General features: G+C 47.5%; 1 protein-coding gene and 1 non-coding gene across 4 annotated transcripts in view; both read right to left on the bottom strand.

Moving 5' to 3' along the window:
• Positions 1-14,842, bottom strand: part of LDLRAD3 (low density lipoprotein receptor class A domain containing 3) — a 262,622-nt gene that overhangs the window by 192,800 nt on the left and 54,980 nt on the right. The gene's annotated exons all lie outside the window — the stretch shown is intronic.
• On the bottom strand, positions 11,453-11,538 carry TRNAR-CCG. Its single transcript has one exon. It is a non-coding gene; the product is annotated as a tRNA-Arg (tRNA).

Below are 14,842 nucleotides of genomic sequence, written 5' to 3'. Positions count from 1 at the left end.
CTGTGAATTCACCATAAATCTGATAACTATGCAGCCTACGTGATTCAGGGAGAAAAAGCACCAAACTGCTGGAGCCAGAGGAAGAACATCAAATGGTACTGCCTGCCCACAAGGTCCCTGAGCCCACACTTCCAGCGGGAGGAGGAGTGAGCTGGCCGTTCTCAAGTCACAGCTATAGTAGACACCGGTGGCTGGCTTTGGTTCAAGTTTGTTGGCATGCACTTCTCCTTCTGCTTTATTAGAATGAGCTCTTTCTCGATGGCTACAATGCCACGGGGCTACAATCAAGGGTCCTCCGCTCTCCAGTCCAAAGGAAGGCAATGGGATCTGAGCTGAACTAAGATAATGGCTCCCTCCCTGGAGTGTGACTTCTCAGAAGAAAGGCAAAGGCGCTGAAAACAGCCCATTCCTTCCAAGAAGCCTGACAAAGAAGGACTCTTTTTACTGTAAAATGAAATCTCTCTGACACCACCTTGCTTGGAAAAAGCTCACGGGTCTCCTGAACGAAGGGATTTCACTGGAGCAGGGAAGCAAGGCTCAGAAAACACAGGTAGTGCTGGGGAAAAGCAACCCAGTAAGTTCCATAAGATTCGCGTGCAGTGTGCACTTACGGAGAAGGCGGGACCGAAGTCAGCGTGGCTGGCTTCCAGAGGGGACGCACTCACCCCGATGAGAGACACTGCCTGGACCCACCAGATAAGTTAAGATTTAAGGGCTTGACAAGAGTGACGTGTCACAGCCAGACCGCCGTCTTGTCACGGTTAATATTGATAGGACATTTCCTCTTAGTAATCATCATTTGGTGGATTAATTAAACCTGGAATTCCTGAGCACTCAAGGTTATGACCTCAATCCTGACTCCAGGAAATTGCACATTCTTTGTCGTAATTGGAAATGTGTATGGCTTTACCTAACAAAAATGTGTATGGTAACCTAATAACACGTGCAAGATTACTTTCTACCAGAAGCCTAATGAATAAAGCTGACACACTGGTATGCACAATGGCTGCCCTTACCTTAAATTTGTAGGATGACCGTGAGATTCGGGTGTATAAATACTACCTTATCACTTAGGCGGTCCCTCTCTAATTCATTTCTATAAAAAGTGGGAAGCAGTGGGGTTGGTGCACCACAGGGGCCCCTGACCCACCTAAAAAGGCAAAGATAAAAATCATTTGAAAGCCATTTATCTAGAGCCACAGTTCTGGACGCCTGGGGCCCTTTCTATGAGGTCAGACTTAACCATCCTACAGCTAGGTGGCATTCTGGGGGCCCTCCCCAGTCTGGATTGGGAAGACCCACTGTGACCCAGGGTGGGTGCTAAGACAAAGAGCCAAGAGGTTTAAAAAAAGGGGGTGAGGGGGCAGCAGCAGATGATGCTAACTGAGGGCATCCATGGAGCTCAGTGAAACGACCTCACGTGCTCCTCTCTGGTCCGGGCAGTAGCACTAACAGAACAACATGGTACCAGCTATGACTCTCGTTGTTGACGGCATGAATGATAAGGATGACACAGGAAGACAGTGACAACATACACACAAGGCAGGAAGCTCTGGGGCCCTGCCCGTAGGACCGAGTCTAAGGCAACTGTGTCTACTTGTGCCCATTCAATGCTGAGGGGGCACAAATGGATGTGGAAATTCTGGGAATTGTTTTTAATCTACCGAAATGACTAGATGTGCACAAATAATAGCTACAAATATGCTATCCACGTCGATGTTTAAAATAAACACAAACTTGGAAACAACACAAATGCCCAAAATTAGAGCAATAAATTACGGAACATCTATTGGACGGAATTCAATGCAGCCATTACAACAAGCTTAGAAGTACTGGGGGCAGGGCTGTGGAAGCATTCTCCCTCAAGGAAAGGCAGCCCAGTCAAGAGGGGCACCGTGGGGTTCCAAACAATCAATTCTTGCTAGAATAACCATCCTGAGTTGGGAGGCAAATAACGAAGAAGTCTACTGTTTTCCTAATACAGACCACAGAAATGAAGCTGATAAGAATTATTCTGAACGATAGAGTTGGGGTAGAGAAGACTGAGGATGCACTAAAATAGAAATGTTTCGGGGCGCCTGGGTGGCTCAGTTGGTTAAGCGTCCATCCAACTCTTGATTTCGGCTCAGGTCATGATCTTGCCATTCGTGAGATCAAGCCCCGCATCGGGCTCTGAGCTGACAGTGTGGAGCCTGCGTGGGATTCTCTCTCCCCCTCTCTGCCCCGCCCCCACTCACACATGTGCACTCTCTTTTCTCTCTCTCTCTCCCTCTAAGTAAATAAATGTTAAAAATATAAAAAATAAAATAGAAATGTTTTAATAAATAGAAAAATCTTCAGCACATTTAAGATGGAAACAGAAAGTATAAAAACTACATACCCGCACACACACACGTAAAGTATCCAAAAGAAGGATACGCCAGTTTCTTTCTGAACAGTAGGATTCACTGATGATTTTTATTTTCTTCGTTCCAGTTAACTGAATTTTCAACAAGAAATAACAGGAACGATAGCAATAAAAGTTATTTTCCACAATCTTATTTCTTTTTTTTTTCTTTTTTTGGAAGTCCCACTGAGATATTTTTCACAATTTTCATGGGAACAGAGACCATTACAGAACCCAAATGTCATACAAAGCAGGTGGCACTTTGACTCCCCAGAGACCATTTCCACCTAATAATTCAATTAAAAGATTTTTTTTTTTATAAAGACAGTGCACAGTAATGCAGAAACAGAGGCTATTATTTAAAGAATTCCTCCACAGGACATTTCTGTAGTGAGTGACATCGAGTGTGTGACTTGGAGATACAGTAGGTACTTTCCATTTTGAGCACACGTCCACATGACGCTCAAATCACAAAACGTTATAGACTCCATACCTGACCAGTCAGACTCTGGGAGACAGCCGCCTTCTCCTCAGAGCCATTGTTTTCTCCAAGCTCTCTTCCAGCACCTGCTTTTCCTCGCACTTTTCCTGACAGAGGAAGTACCGCTGACCTGCTACAACCCTCAGCCCCGGGGTCGGGTTAAACCAGTTGTACCGCTTCCACAGCCAATCCTCCCTTGGAGTGGCCAGGGCTCCACTAGAATGTGGTCATCACATCCTGACTTCACCAGGTCCTGCTGCTTCACCTCAGGGCTCTCAGATTCATCCTCCCCTTCCTTCCTGTGTCTGGCCTTGACCCACTCTGCCTGGACCACTTCATACCCGAACTCTGCGCCCCCGGGCTCTTTCCCCCACGGCGACTCTTCACGCTGAAGACCGATCACGTCACTGTCCGCCCGTCAAGTCTCCCCAACTCCAACATCCAGAACCTCACTGGCTGCAAGCCTCGGAGCCTGCATGACCGAGGTTCCACCTACCTTTCTACGTGTTTCATCCAGAACATTCCTCCTCACAAGCTACGTCCCAGACATCCCACATAATCAATCGCCTGTTCTGTAAACATACTGTTTAATGATATGAAATATTTCAAACATATGAAGAAAATAGGGATTTTAACATAGTAGACTCATGTACCCAGAGCACCAAATTCACAAATACTAATATTCTGCCGTATTTCACCTTTCTTAAGGAATAAAACACTAGTGAGATGGATGGTTGAGAGGCCCCTCCCACCCCGTCATCCCAGAGGTAACTACAATCCCGGCGTGTATCTTCTGTTTACTACTTTTACAACACATGCATAACTCAATTGTATGCGCATGTTTCATATGTATGTTATATATGTATATATACACCCATGTATAACATACAGATGCATGTGCATATATAATTTTGCACCTACATACACTCACTATATACAGATATATAGATACTACTTGGGTAGACAGACATACAGTTTTTCTAGTTTTAAAATAAACTCAAGTGGCACATACCATATAGATCTTTCCTCTTTCCCACTCGAAATTTCTTTAGAGATTTATCCGTATCAGCATTTGAAGATCTGGTCTATTCATTGTCGTCGCTGGATAGCACTCCAGTTTGTGATGGCACCGCCATTTATTTACTCAGTCTCCTTAAATGGTCAACAAGACTTTCTCCAATGTTTCACTACTGCCAACAGAGCTGCAGTGCACAATCTCACACACATCTCCACAGGCACTTGCAGAGATCTTCTCTCGGGTGACAATGCTGGACCCAAAGGACACATGACCCACCTTTCTTGGATGCTGCCATGCCCAGGGCGCATGATGAGCCGGTCACCATAGTCATTTGTGCCGGACCCTGACTACTGCTGCCTGAGCCAGGCAAGCCTGAATCCAAGATGGGATTGCCAGGCGCCAGCGGCATGCAGGGCGTGGCCAGAAAACATGGACAGGTGGCCCAAATTCCTCCCTTAGGGTTTTTAGGATTAGGGCACAAGTGGGTCAGTGAGACACGGGAGCTGAGCGGGAAGAGACTGAGGGAGACAGGGCTGGGATGGTGTGCACTGAAGCCTGGAGGCAGGGGTGGGGAGGGTGAGAACACAGCAGGCGTGCAAAGAGGCACGCAAACGAGAACACCCAGGAGCGTCCATGCAGTTGTCAAGAGAGATGGGTAAAGGTGCAGCCTCAGTCTGGGGAGGCTGCTGGCTCCAGTCTACGTCCTAGAGAAGGAGCCCTGCTTTAAGTTCCTCTCATCAGAGAGGCCCTCCTTCAAAGATCAACAGATGTCACCTCCGCCAGAAAGCTTTCCTCTCTCCAGCCCACAGAACGACCGGCTCCTTCCTCCACCCTCACGGCACTTGCCGCACCTCTCTCACAACGCACACTCGGTTCCAGGCTGTGCCCAGGTAAATGACTCCACGGCGGCCCTCTGCACAAAAGGTAAGGGCCCCACCGGTACGCACCTGCCGCCGTTATTCAGTCTCCTGCACAACGCCAGGCATGGGGCTCTGCACACAGTAGGTGCTCACTCCATGTTTCATGCCCGAACAAAAGCCGTGACCACCTTAAAAGCAGGGCCCACGTCACATAGCCAGGCTTTACAGGGGTATCAGGTACAGAGTAGGTCCTCAGTAAATGTGTCCTGAACAAATGACTGAAATGTGGCTTCCGTGAGCAAACGCATCCGCCTGAACTACTCTCCCAGGGCCCGTACCAATGATCAGATTTCAAAGTGGAGGTGACCAGGCCAAAGGATAATTTATCTCCTTAAAGACGCTAAGTGTCAGTTAAATTGCTGTATTTAATAGGGCCTGACTTAGATGGGCCATTCTGAACAAAAGCAATAACTGGTCCAGTAATGAGCCTGCTTTAAACTGCTTTTACTACTACCACCCAGAGGCCGCGGGATTCCTCGAGCCACGAGACCAAGGCCCCACTCAGACCGTGGCAGCCTTCGCAAACAAACCACGCACCCGGGACTCCCGTCTTCCACCACCCTGGAACCACACAGGATATCTTCCAAGGGAACCCAGGGTAATCGTCTCCAGAGGTTCATTCCAGGATGGGTTTTTTTGTTTTGTTTTGTTTTTTAATCATCTTGCCCAACAGGCTCTAAGCCTCGCACAGTTGAGCGCGCAAGACTGACAAAGAGTGAGTATGCTCCGGCCCAGAGGAGACGGGGCGGGAAGGCCTCAGAGAATCAATCCAGTATTAAATGTGTTTATTCTGTTTCTTGGGAGCATCCAATACTTATTAGCCGCGAGGAATGTGCCAGCATCAAAGAAGAGGGAGGGAGGGAAGGAAAGGGCCTTTATCTGCCACGACAGATTACAATCTCCGACAGACAAAACGAACAGAAGGCACACGCATACTGAAACTGGAAGACAAAGGAATTTGCACAACCAGAAGTCAGCTGAGTCCTTCAGTTCAAAAGGGCAGTGGAAAACACCTCAGCCTCAGCAATGCCCGGAACAGAGGAAGAGGGAAGGGAGGGACACAGGTCCACTCCTACGGGCTGTGTGATGGCCCTCCTGCAGTGCACATCCTTGAGGTCACCTGGGAGAGTCAACTCCCTCTGGGCAGACCAGAAATCTGAATAAGCAGCACAGACCCCCGCCCACCACCCTGGTGTCTTCCCTAAGCTCAACACCTACAGCCATTCATCAGATGACTCACAAGGACAACATGGGTTAAAAAAAAAAAAAAAAGAGGTCTAAGGTCGGACAGGCCCCAACTACCTCGAGCCAGCCGTACAACCTACTTGTGCCTCAGCATCCCAATCTGTTGAATGGGAATAAGGAAAGGTGCTGCCTACTCATAAAAATAGCCATCATTTTGGAGCACGGAATAGGGGCCATTCTGTAGGCTATGCGCTGTCATGTTTCACCTTATGCCAGTCGGCTGTCATCCCTCCAGGCAAGCATATGACTGTCCCGGTGTGCTAGATGAGGAAACTGAGGTTTGAAAGAGGTGACACCACATTCCCAAGGCTACACAGGAGCATGTGGAGGGGCTGGGCTTGGAGGCGGGCCAGCCAGAGCTGGGAGCATCTTAGCCTCTCCCGCTGAGAAGGTGGCACGGTTTGAAAGAGGCTTTACATCAAAAAAGGTTAATCATTACTATTTTGTTATGTATTATTTACATCTGCTGCTCTGATTCTCTTTGTCACACTCCTGGCCCCTGGCTTTCTCAATCGGGCAAGGATGGACATGGGTTCTTGGTCAACCAGAGCTCAACCCACACTGCCACGCGCACAGGGGGCTCTGGCCGCAGTCAGGAAACTCAGCCAATGGTGGAATTTCCCTTCTAGGCACCAAGGGGGGCAACCACAGCCCTGCTGGAGGCCAACCCTGTGGAAGGACGGGCCGCCCCTCCATCCACCTCCCACCTCCAGCTCGGACCCCTCACCACAGACAGGATTTTCTCTTCCTGAGGTGGACCCTTTGACCAGCACTCCATTCATAAGGGGAGGAAGAAAATAAGATGTTTGGGGTGCCTGGGTGGCTCAGTCGGTTAAGAATCCAACCTCAGTTCAGGTCATGGTCTCATGGTTCGCGAGTTCAAGCCCTGGGTCAGGCTCTGTGCTGACAGCTCAGAGCCTGGAACCTGCTTCGGATTCTGTGTCTCCCTCTCTCTCTGCCCCTCCCCCGCTCGCACTCTGTGAAAAATGAATACACTTTAAAAAAATTTTAAAGAAAACCTTTATTTCCACGTGAGTCTTTTTAACCCAGGAGATGGTCCCATGACGAAGGAGCAAGTATTTATGCAAATAATTATTAACCAAGGAGGTACGGTGTTCTGTCCAAATGTTGAGCAAAACTTATTAAAAAAAAAAAAAAAAAAACATAGCCCTGGCCACGAAATGGCCTCTCAAGGGCCACAGGAGGGGACAGCAGGTCTGAATCAGCTCCTAGAGACTCAGAAATGAACCCTGTAGAGAATGAAGTACGTACCTACAGTGACCGGGCCCTTCTCAGTACCTCTGCCCTCCCCCTCCCTCCCCATCCTTTCCCCGGAGAAAATTCTCTCGTCTTTGCATCTCTGGCCAAGGCTGTGCTGTGTTCATTGACAATTCACTGGCACCAAACAGCTGATCCAAGAGCTGTAGGGACACACCAGCTCCCCTTCTCTCCTAATTCCTTGTGTGTACTTACTCAATTTTCTATCAATCCCTACCTCGAATTTTACTTGCAACGGAAGGGCTAGAAGCCAGGGAGTCTAAATAACAGCCAGAAACTTCTCAAGTGTTTACCCCACAACGCTCAGAAAATAGAATCTTCACTTGAAACCTAAACAGATGGGCCCCCCCCCCCCCCCCGCATAAGCTGTGGCCATGGGGTGTAGGCGCACTGAATACTGTGCCCAAGGCAAAACCATGCAATCAGTCCTCTCCTCGTCCTGAGCTTTCCTAACCACTCCAGACTCCACGTGAAGGTGTTTACAACGAGGCTATTCATTGCCGGTACCTTTTTTTAACCCCAAATTCTGCTTAATCTTTTAAAAAAGAACACCCAACCTCTGGGCTGGCACAGAGGGCCTGGGTGTCAGAAGGTTCAGCTTATAGTCTCAGCTTGGTCATTAATACACTGGGTACCCCTGCACCCACGTCTTAAGCCCTGGGACTCGGTTTTTTCATCTGTAAAATGGAGAGGAATCTATCAATGTACAGGTTATGGAAAATTAATTTGGTGGGAAACAGCCAGCAACTTTTTAAAGAAATTGAATGGAAGAGATTGGAAACGATCAGAGTGTAATAGACACAGAAGAGTAGGTTTTGATTGAGCTTCATATAGATGATCTAGATTGCAATGTAAATGTGATTTTTTAAAAAATGCTTATTTTTGAGAGAGAGAGAGAGAGAGAGAGAGATGCAGCAGGGGAGGGGAAGGGTTGGGGGGAGAGGATCTGATGCTGGCTCTGTGCTGACAACAGAAAGTCTGACATGCGACTTGAACCTGCAAAGCACAAGATCATGACCTGAGCTGAAGTCAGACACTTAACTGACTGAGCCACCCAGGCGCCCCTATAAATGTGATTTTTAACAGCATGACTGAGATATAATTCACATACCGTACAATTTACCCATACTTTTACCTTAAAAGTATGCAACTTAATGGCTTTTAGTAAATTCAGAGTTACACAACCATAACCACATTGGTTTTGGGACATTTCATCACCCCAAAAGGAAACCACATGCCCATTAGCATTCACTCTCCATTTCTTCTCAAGCCTGGGCTACCACCAAACTACTTTCTGTCTCCAAGGATTTACCTATTCTGGACACTTCATATAAACAGAATCATACACCATGTGGTGTTTTGTGTCTCGCTTCTTTCGCTTAGTATAATGATCTCAAGGTCCGGTCATGATACAACATGTATCATTACTTCATTCCTTTTTATGGCTGTATAATATTCCATAGCATGAGTATAATACATTTATTTACCCATCCATCCACTGATGACAGCAGTGTAATTACCACTTTGGGGCTGTCATGAATAACACAGCAATGAACCATTTGTGTCCAAATGTCTGTGTACACACATAAATGTGTTTCTTTGGGTTACTATCAAAAAAGTTTGATGCCAGGGGCCTATAGGGTTACTGAGGGATAACTACATCATTCTGAGATTTTTTTTTTTTAAATCAATTCTATGGACTTTTGCTTCAGGAAAGAAAATAAAGATCATCAAATCAAAGCTGCATTCTTATTGATGCGGCCACCAGAGAATCTGGGGGCAAATCTTCAAGAACCTATCATTTCAGAGAATTTCAACCCTACGAATATGCAACTTCACTGTCCAAACAGATTGGGAGAGGGGCCATTTCCTTGCTGACAGAAGCTGCTGAACTATCAGCAGAATTCAGTATTAGGTCAATTTCCTTGTTTGAGCCAGCTCCAAGTTGGGTCGAATTCCAAGATGTAAATTTCTACATCGCAAGGTTTCAGACACAAGGGCACTCACAAGACACAGTGAGAGGCCACTACAGGCTCTTTCCAATACACACACACACACACGCACACACACACACACACACACACACACACACACACACGCGCGCGCTATTCAATTTATAAACTGCTCCATATGAAATCTGACTCCTACAACTGCAGCTATAAAAGAGCTGATACTAGAGGAGAGGCGATGGTCAAAAGCAACTCCCTCCACTAGCAAACCTGCATTAATAATTTAACTATTAACAGGCACGAAACTCAAGAAGCTTGAGAGCAAGGACTCTGTGGTCATCTGGGACACCGAGAACATCTCCATCATTCCCCTCTTTCTATTTCAAAACCAGAGACTCCATTGTCTTAAAGAACTTGTCATCCTCAGAGAAAGGGAACATGACAAATCTGTGAAATCTAAAGAATAAATACAATTCCTATATGCCTTAAATTTATGGCCCTCACAAAGCCTGCAAAATATGATAAACCATTATAGGTTTTTCCTGTCTCCCCTGCCTTGGCCACAATTAATTTCACCAAGTTTGAGTGTAATACAGAATGTAATATATGGAGGCGGGAGATTTAGAGCCCTCATTGCCTTGCAGTAAATAAGCTTCTGCAGTTTGGGGCCCCAGAGGTAAAAAAAAAGAAGCAATAACGAGAGTCCTCATTTTGGGGAACCATTGGTGTGCATTTTCTGTTTTGCATCGTTAAGCAAGACAAAAGTGCCCGAAGGAAACCGACAGCACTGGGCTAAAGTCACTCAAAATCCAAATGCCAAACGTATTCTGTAATTGAGATGCACGGCATCTCGTATACATGCCCTAGAAGAACATCATATTGCAAATAAGAGCTATGCGTTATCAAAAACAACAGAAAATGCTCTCGTTTTATTGACACTATAAACCTCAAAGGTCTATATGGGTTTTCCCAAGCACTGTCTTGAGAAGAGTAATGGAAACTATTATTTAATGAGGGCCTACTATGTGTGCATATTGTGTTAATCCTTTACCTACACTACTGTAAAGGGTAGAATCGTGTGTCCCTGCCCCACAAAGCTATGTTCAAGTTCTGACCTCCAGTAACTATGAATGGGACCTATTTGTAAAGAGGTTCTTTTGCAGATGTAACCAGGTGAAGAAGAGGTCATCCTGGATCAGCGTGGACCCTGAACCTCTGTCTAAGGGAAGAAGCACTGCCCATCGGACCCAGATTTTAAATGTCTCATTCATTCAACTCAGCCAACGTTTGCTGAGTGCTGAGAAGGTGTGAGGAAGAGAGCCAGTAAAAGATTCACAGAAATACAGCCCCTGACTCTTCATTTTTTTTCTCAAGCAAATGGGCCTGAGCACTTACTCGGAGTTAGCGAACTCATCACCAACAGGCATGCTCTCTGTGCGCTCCGTGGCACAGAGTGGTACTCACCCCCGTCTATATCGTCTATACCACCAGGCCCGTCTGTACCACCCCACTGCCCCCACTTCCCAGGCCGGGCAGCCCACATGACTGGTGTGGGCCAACGGAAGGCGGACAAAAGTGACTCCTATCACTTTCAGGGTACAGAACAGAAGAACCAGCACATGACAAGTCCTGCCAACCCCGGGACAAAGTCACCATGAGGAGTAGATTCCTGCCAGAGTCTTTGTGTAAGTGAAGCACAGGCTTTTATGTGTTAAACCACTGGACTACTGGGGAAACCGTACTGCAGCAAAGAGCTGTCCTACCGTGACTAACACATTCTCTAACATACATCTCTGCGTGAGCATATACCACTATAAAGTAGCTGGTTAAATTCCAAGACCCAGAGCCTGACTGGGGCCCAGGGACTAAAAGGTCCCACTTTTTTAAAAATTTATTTACTTTGAGAGAGAGAAAGAGAGAGAGAGAGAGAGCGCGCAAGCAGAGGAGGGGCAGAGAGAGAATCCCAAGCAGGCTCCACAGCTTTCAGCACAGAGCCTGACTCGGGGCTTGATCTCACCAACTGTGAAATCATGACCTGAGCCAAAAGAGACTCTTTTTTTTTCTTCTTAAATGTTTATTTTTTGAGAGAGAGACAGAGCATGAGTGGGGGAGGAGCAGAGAGAGAGGGAGACACAGAATCCGAAGCAGGCTCCAGGCTCCGAGCTGTCAGCACAGAGCCCGACGCGGGGCTCGAACCCACGAATCGTGAGATCACGACCCGAGCCGGAGTCGGATGCTCCAACCGACTGAGCCACCCAGGCGCCCCAAGAGACTCTTAGCCAAGTGAGCCACCCAGGTGCCCCTAAAAGGCCCCAGTGACTTTCAGCATTACCACCCCATTCTCCAGAAAGTTCCACCACCTCAGCAGGCCAACTTACAGAATCTGCAGAAACACGTTCTCCCATGGGGCCCGCTACATGGCCTGACTCATCTAAAATGAAAACCTCAAAATGCTAAAGGTTAATAACTGAAGGGACAAACACAATGGACGACCCGCAGAATCAGAGACACAGGGTGAATGAGGGAGTCATCAAGTAAGGAACAATGATTTTCAAAATGAGCTATGCAGAGGTGCCTCCGAGTCTCCCAGAGTGTGAGGATTCCAGGGGAGGGCACAGACTTTCTCGCCACCCACAACCCACCCCAACAACGCCCACCTCACCGAACCAGCCGAGATGACCTGTTCTACGCATTTTGCTACCGTGTCACCATTTTCTCAGAGAAAAGGCAAGACTGGCTCGATTGGGACTCTCAGTTTTCCCACTTACCACGTGTCCCTGGACAGGTCACTTCCCCCCCCCTGGGGAGTATATCTATCAATCGGGCAATAACGCTTACCTTGCAGGCCTAGCGTGAGAAATTAACGAAAATGATTGCACAAAACTGCCGGAGGTACTGTAGACAGTCAACAAATACTCTTTCTCTTCCCCACCAGCATAAATACTGGCCAAATAAGTCTGCTGCACATGGGGCTGGAAATGTTTATTCTGCAATTAGTAATATGAGAGCGCCTTTTCTAAAACTTTTTGGTGGGAGCCCAAAATCTCTAGGTAAACTAGAGAATAACACCATTTGCCCCAAAATGGAGTGATCCAATTCAAGTATTTAGCGAGCACCAAAAAGACAGCAGATTTCTCACCAAGCAGGAAAAACCCCTCAGAATCAGCAAACTTCTCCTCTTTCTTCCCCATGCAACAAAATAAATAGGGCAAATAACCCAAAAACCTGGCAGATGGCCTCACAAGGCACACACAAAATGCCTAGACGTGAAGGGTCTCCAGACTACTAACTAGCATCACTGGCACAATCACCCCCCATCTCATCGTCAAGGTTGAGGAGAGTGGCGTAGCACCTTCCACCGTAATAACGAAAACTTCCTTCGCTGTGGAAACTAAGGCAGGCACTTTGTATATGCCATCACTTTTGATACCCAGAATAAATTCTATAGGTTGGGGCAGGGGTCTGTGACAGCGACAGCTTAACAGCCCAGCCCATTTTTGCGCTGGTTTCTTCCGGTCCCTTCAGGGAACTCCTCCCCTGCCTCCATCAGACACAGTGGGGTGCCACCTCCTCATGGGTGAGCTTCTCAGGGTCTCTGAGACAGATGACCACACGCTGGGCGGCTCACATCAACAGAAGTCATTCCCTCACAATCCTGGAGGACAGGAGTGCGAAATCGAGGTGTTGAAAGGGTGCTTCCTTCTGGAGACTCTCCAGGAGAATCCATCCCTGCCTCTTTCCTAGCTTCTGGGGGCTGCTGGCAATCCCTGGCGTTCCTCCAACCTCTGCCTGTCTTCACACGACCTTCTTCTCTGTGTCTCCTCCTCTTATAAGGACAATGTCATTAGACTGAGGGCCCACCCAGATAATCTAGCATGGTATCCTCTCAAGATCCTCAACTTCATTACAACTGCAAAGACCCTTTCTCCAAATAAAGTCACATTCACAGGTTCGGGGTAGACGAATCTCTGGGGGGACCACCATTAACTCACTACACCTCACTACAGGGGTCTACGCTAGCCACTCAGAGCACCTCACGCCCACCTCTACCCCAAACCCTCAACCCAGCCATGTAACCCAGGTGGGTCCATGCAGTTTACTAAATGGACAGAGAGAGAGGGCTGTACTGTCTAATAGAAACACAATGCAGGGGCACCTGGGGGGCTCAGTCAGTTAAGTGTGCAATTCTTGATCTCAGCTCAGGTCATGATCTCACGGTTTGTGAGATCGAGCCCTGCATCAGGCTCTGTGCTGACAGTGCAGAGCCTGCTTGGGATTCTCTCTCTCTCTCTCTCTCTCTCTGTTCCTCCCCTGCTAGCTTGCTCACTCTGTCTCTCTCTCTCTCAAAATAAATAAATAAACTTGAAAAAAAAAGAAACACAATACAAACCACATATGTAATTTAAATGTTTCTAGTAGCCAGAAAGTAAAAAGGAACAGGTATAATACATTTTATTTAACCCAATATGTCCAACGTAGGGTAGTTATGGTCCTGGTCTTAAAAGAGTTTACAAAAGAGGCCGCAAACATGGGACTAGTTACTGCAACCCAGAACAGCTGAGGAAATAAAACCGACGAAGGCAGGACCAAAGAGCTCCAACTCACAAGCCATGAAGCCAAGTAAAAAAGGACCTTTCTTCAGCTTCCGATGGAAGAACCAAGAGTAGAAAATGCAGATTTTCTGACATGCAACCAACACGTGCCTTGAATACCCCCACACACACACCATGATCCCAGCCTGGGTAGCAGGGCTACTGCTGAGTCTGGCTCACGGGTGAAGCTAGGGCAATGCCAACTCAGTGGGGGACGCCCCGCACTCAGGGATTTCCAAGGCCATCTTGCCAGGGGGCTGTCTGTGACAACAGTGGTTTTAGCAAACTGCAGGCTTCTAGGAAAGGGCAGGAACAGACTCCCCTCCCCAAGGGATGGAGGGGGCGGGGGTGAAGGTCACAGTATTAGGACTATCTAAAAGAACATGAGAGAGGTGCACTCTTGGAAAAATACGAGGATGGGGCACCTGGGTGGCTCAGTCGGTTAAGCGTCTGACTTCAGCTCAGGTCACGATCTCGCGGTCCGTGAGTTTGAGCCCCGCGTCGGGCTCTGGGCTGATGGCTCAGAGCCTGGAGCCTGCTTTGGATTCTGTGTCTCCCTCTCTCTCTGTCCCTCCCCTGTTCATGCTCTGTCTCTCTCTGTCTCAAAAATAAATAAACGTTAAAAAAAAAAAAAAAGAAAAATACGAGGATATAAGAACCCAATCTTTCAACAGGAGGTGCACCAGCCAAAGAATCTTAGGTCTTCATGAGTAACTTTCTGTTCTTAATAATACTGAGAGCCTACTGGGTGCTAGCCCAGGACAGCCCTTTTTTATAAATGTTACCACATTTAGTCCTCACAATAATCCACTGAGGTGGTTATCGCCTCCATTTTGCAGATGAAGAAACTTGAGATCAGAGAGGTTAAAGTGACACTGCTGAGAAACAGCCTGGGTCTGGTCCCAAGTCACTCTGCTTCCAGAGCTGTCACTCTCCCCCCCTCTGACTCCACCTTCCCGTTGATGCCTGTATT

The sequence above is a fragment of the Panthera tigris genome, chromosome D1 (genome assembly GCF_018350195.1).
Source record: "Panthera tigris isolate Pti1 chromosome D1, P.tigris_Pti1_mat1.1, whole genome shotgun sequence".
Taxonomy (NCBI): domain Eukaryota; kingdom Metazoa; phylum Chordata; class Mammalia; order Carnivora; family Felidae; genus Panthera; species Panthera tigris.
The sequence above is the reverse complement of the archived record's forward strand: the minus strand, read 5'-3'. Positions and strand labels throughout refer to the sequence as shown.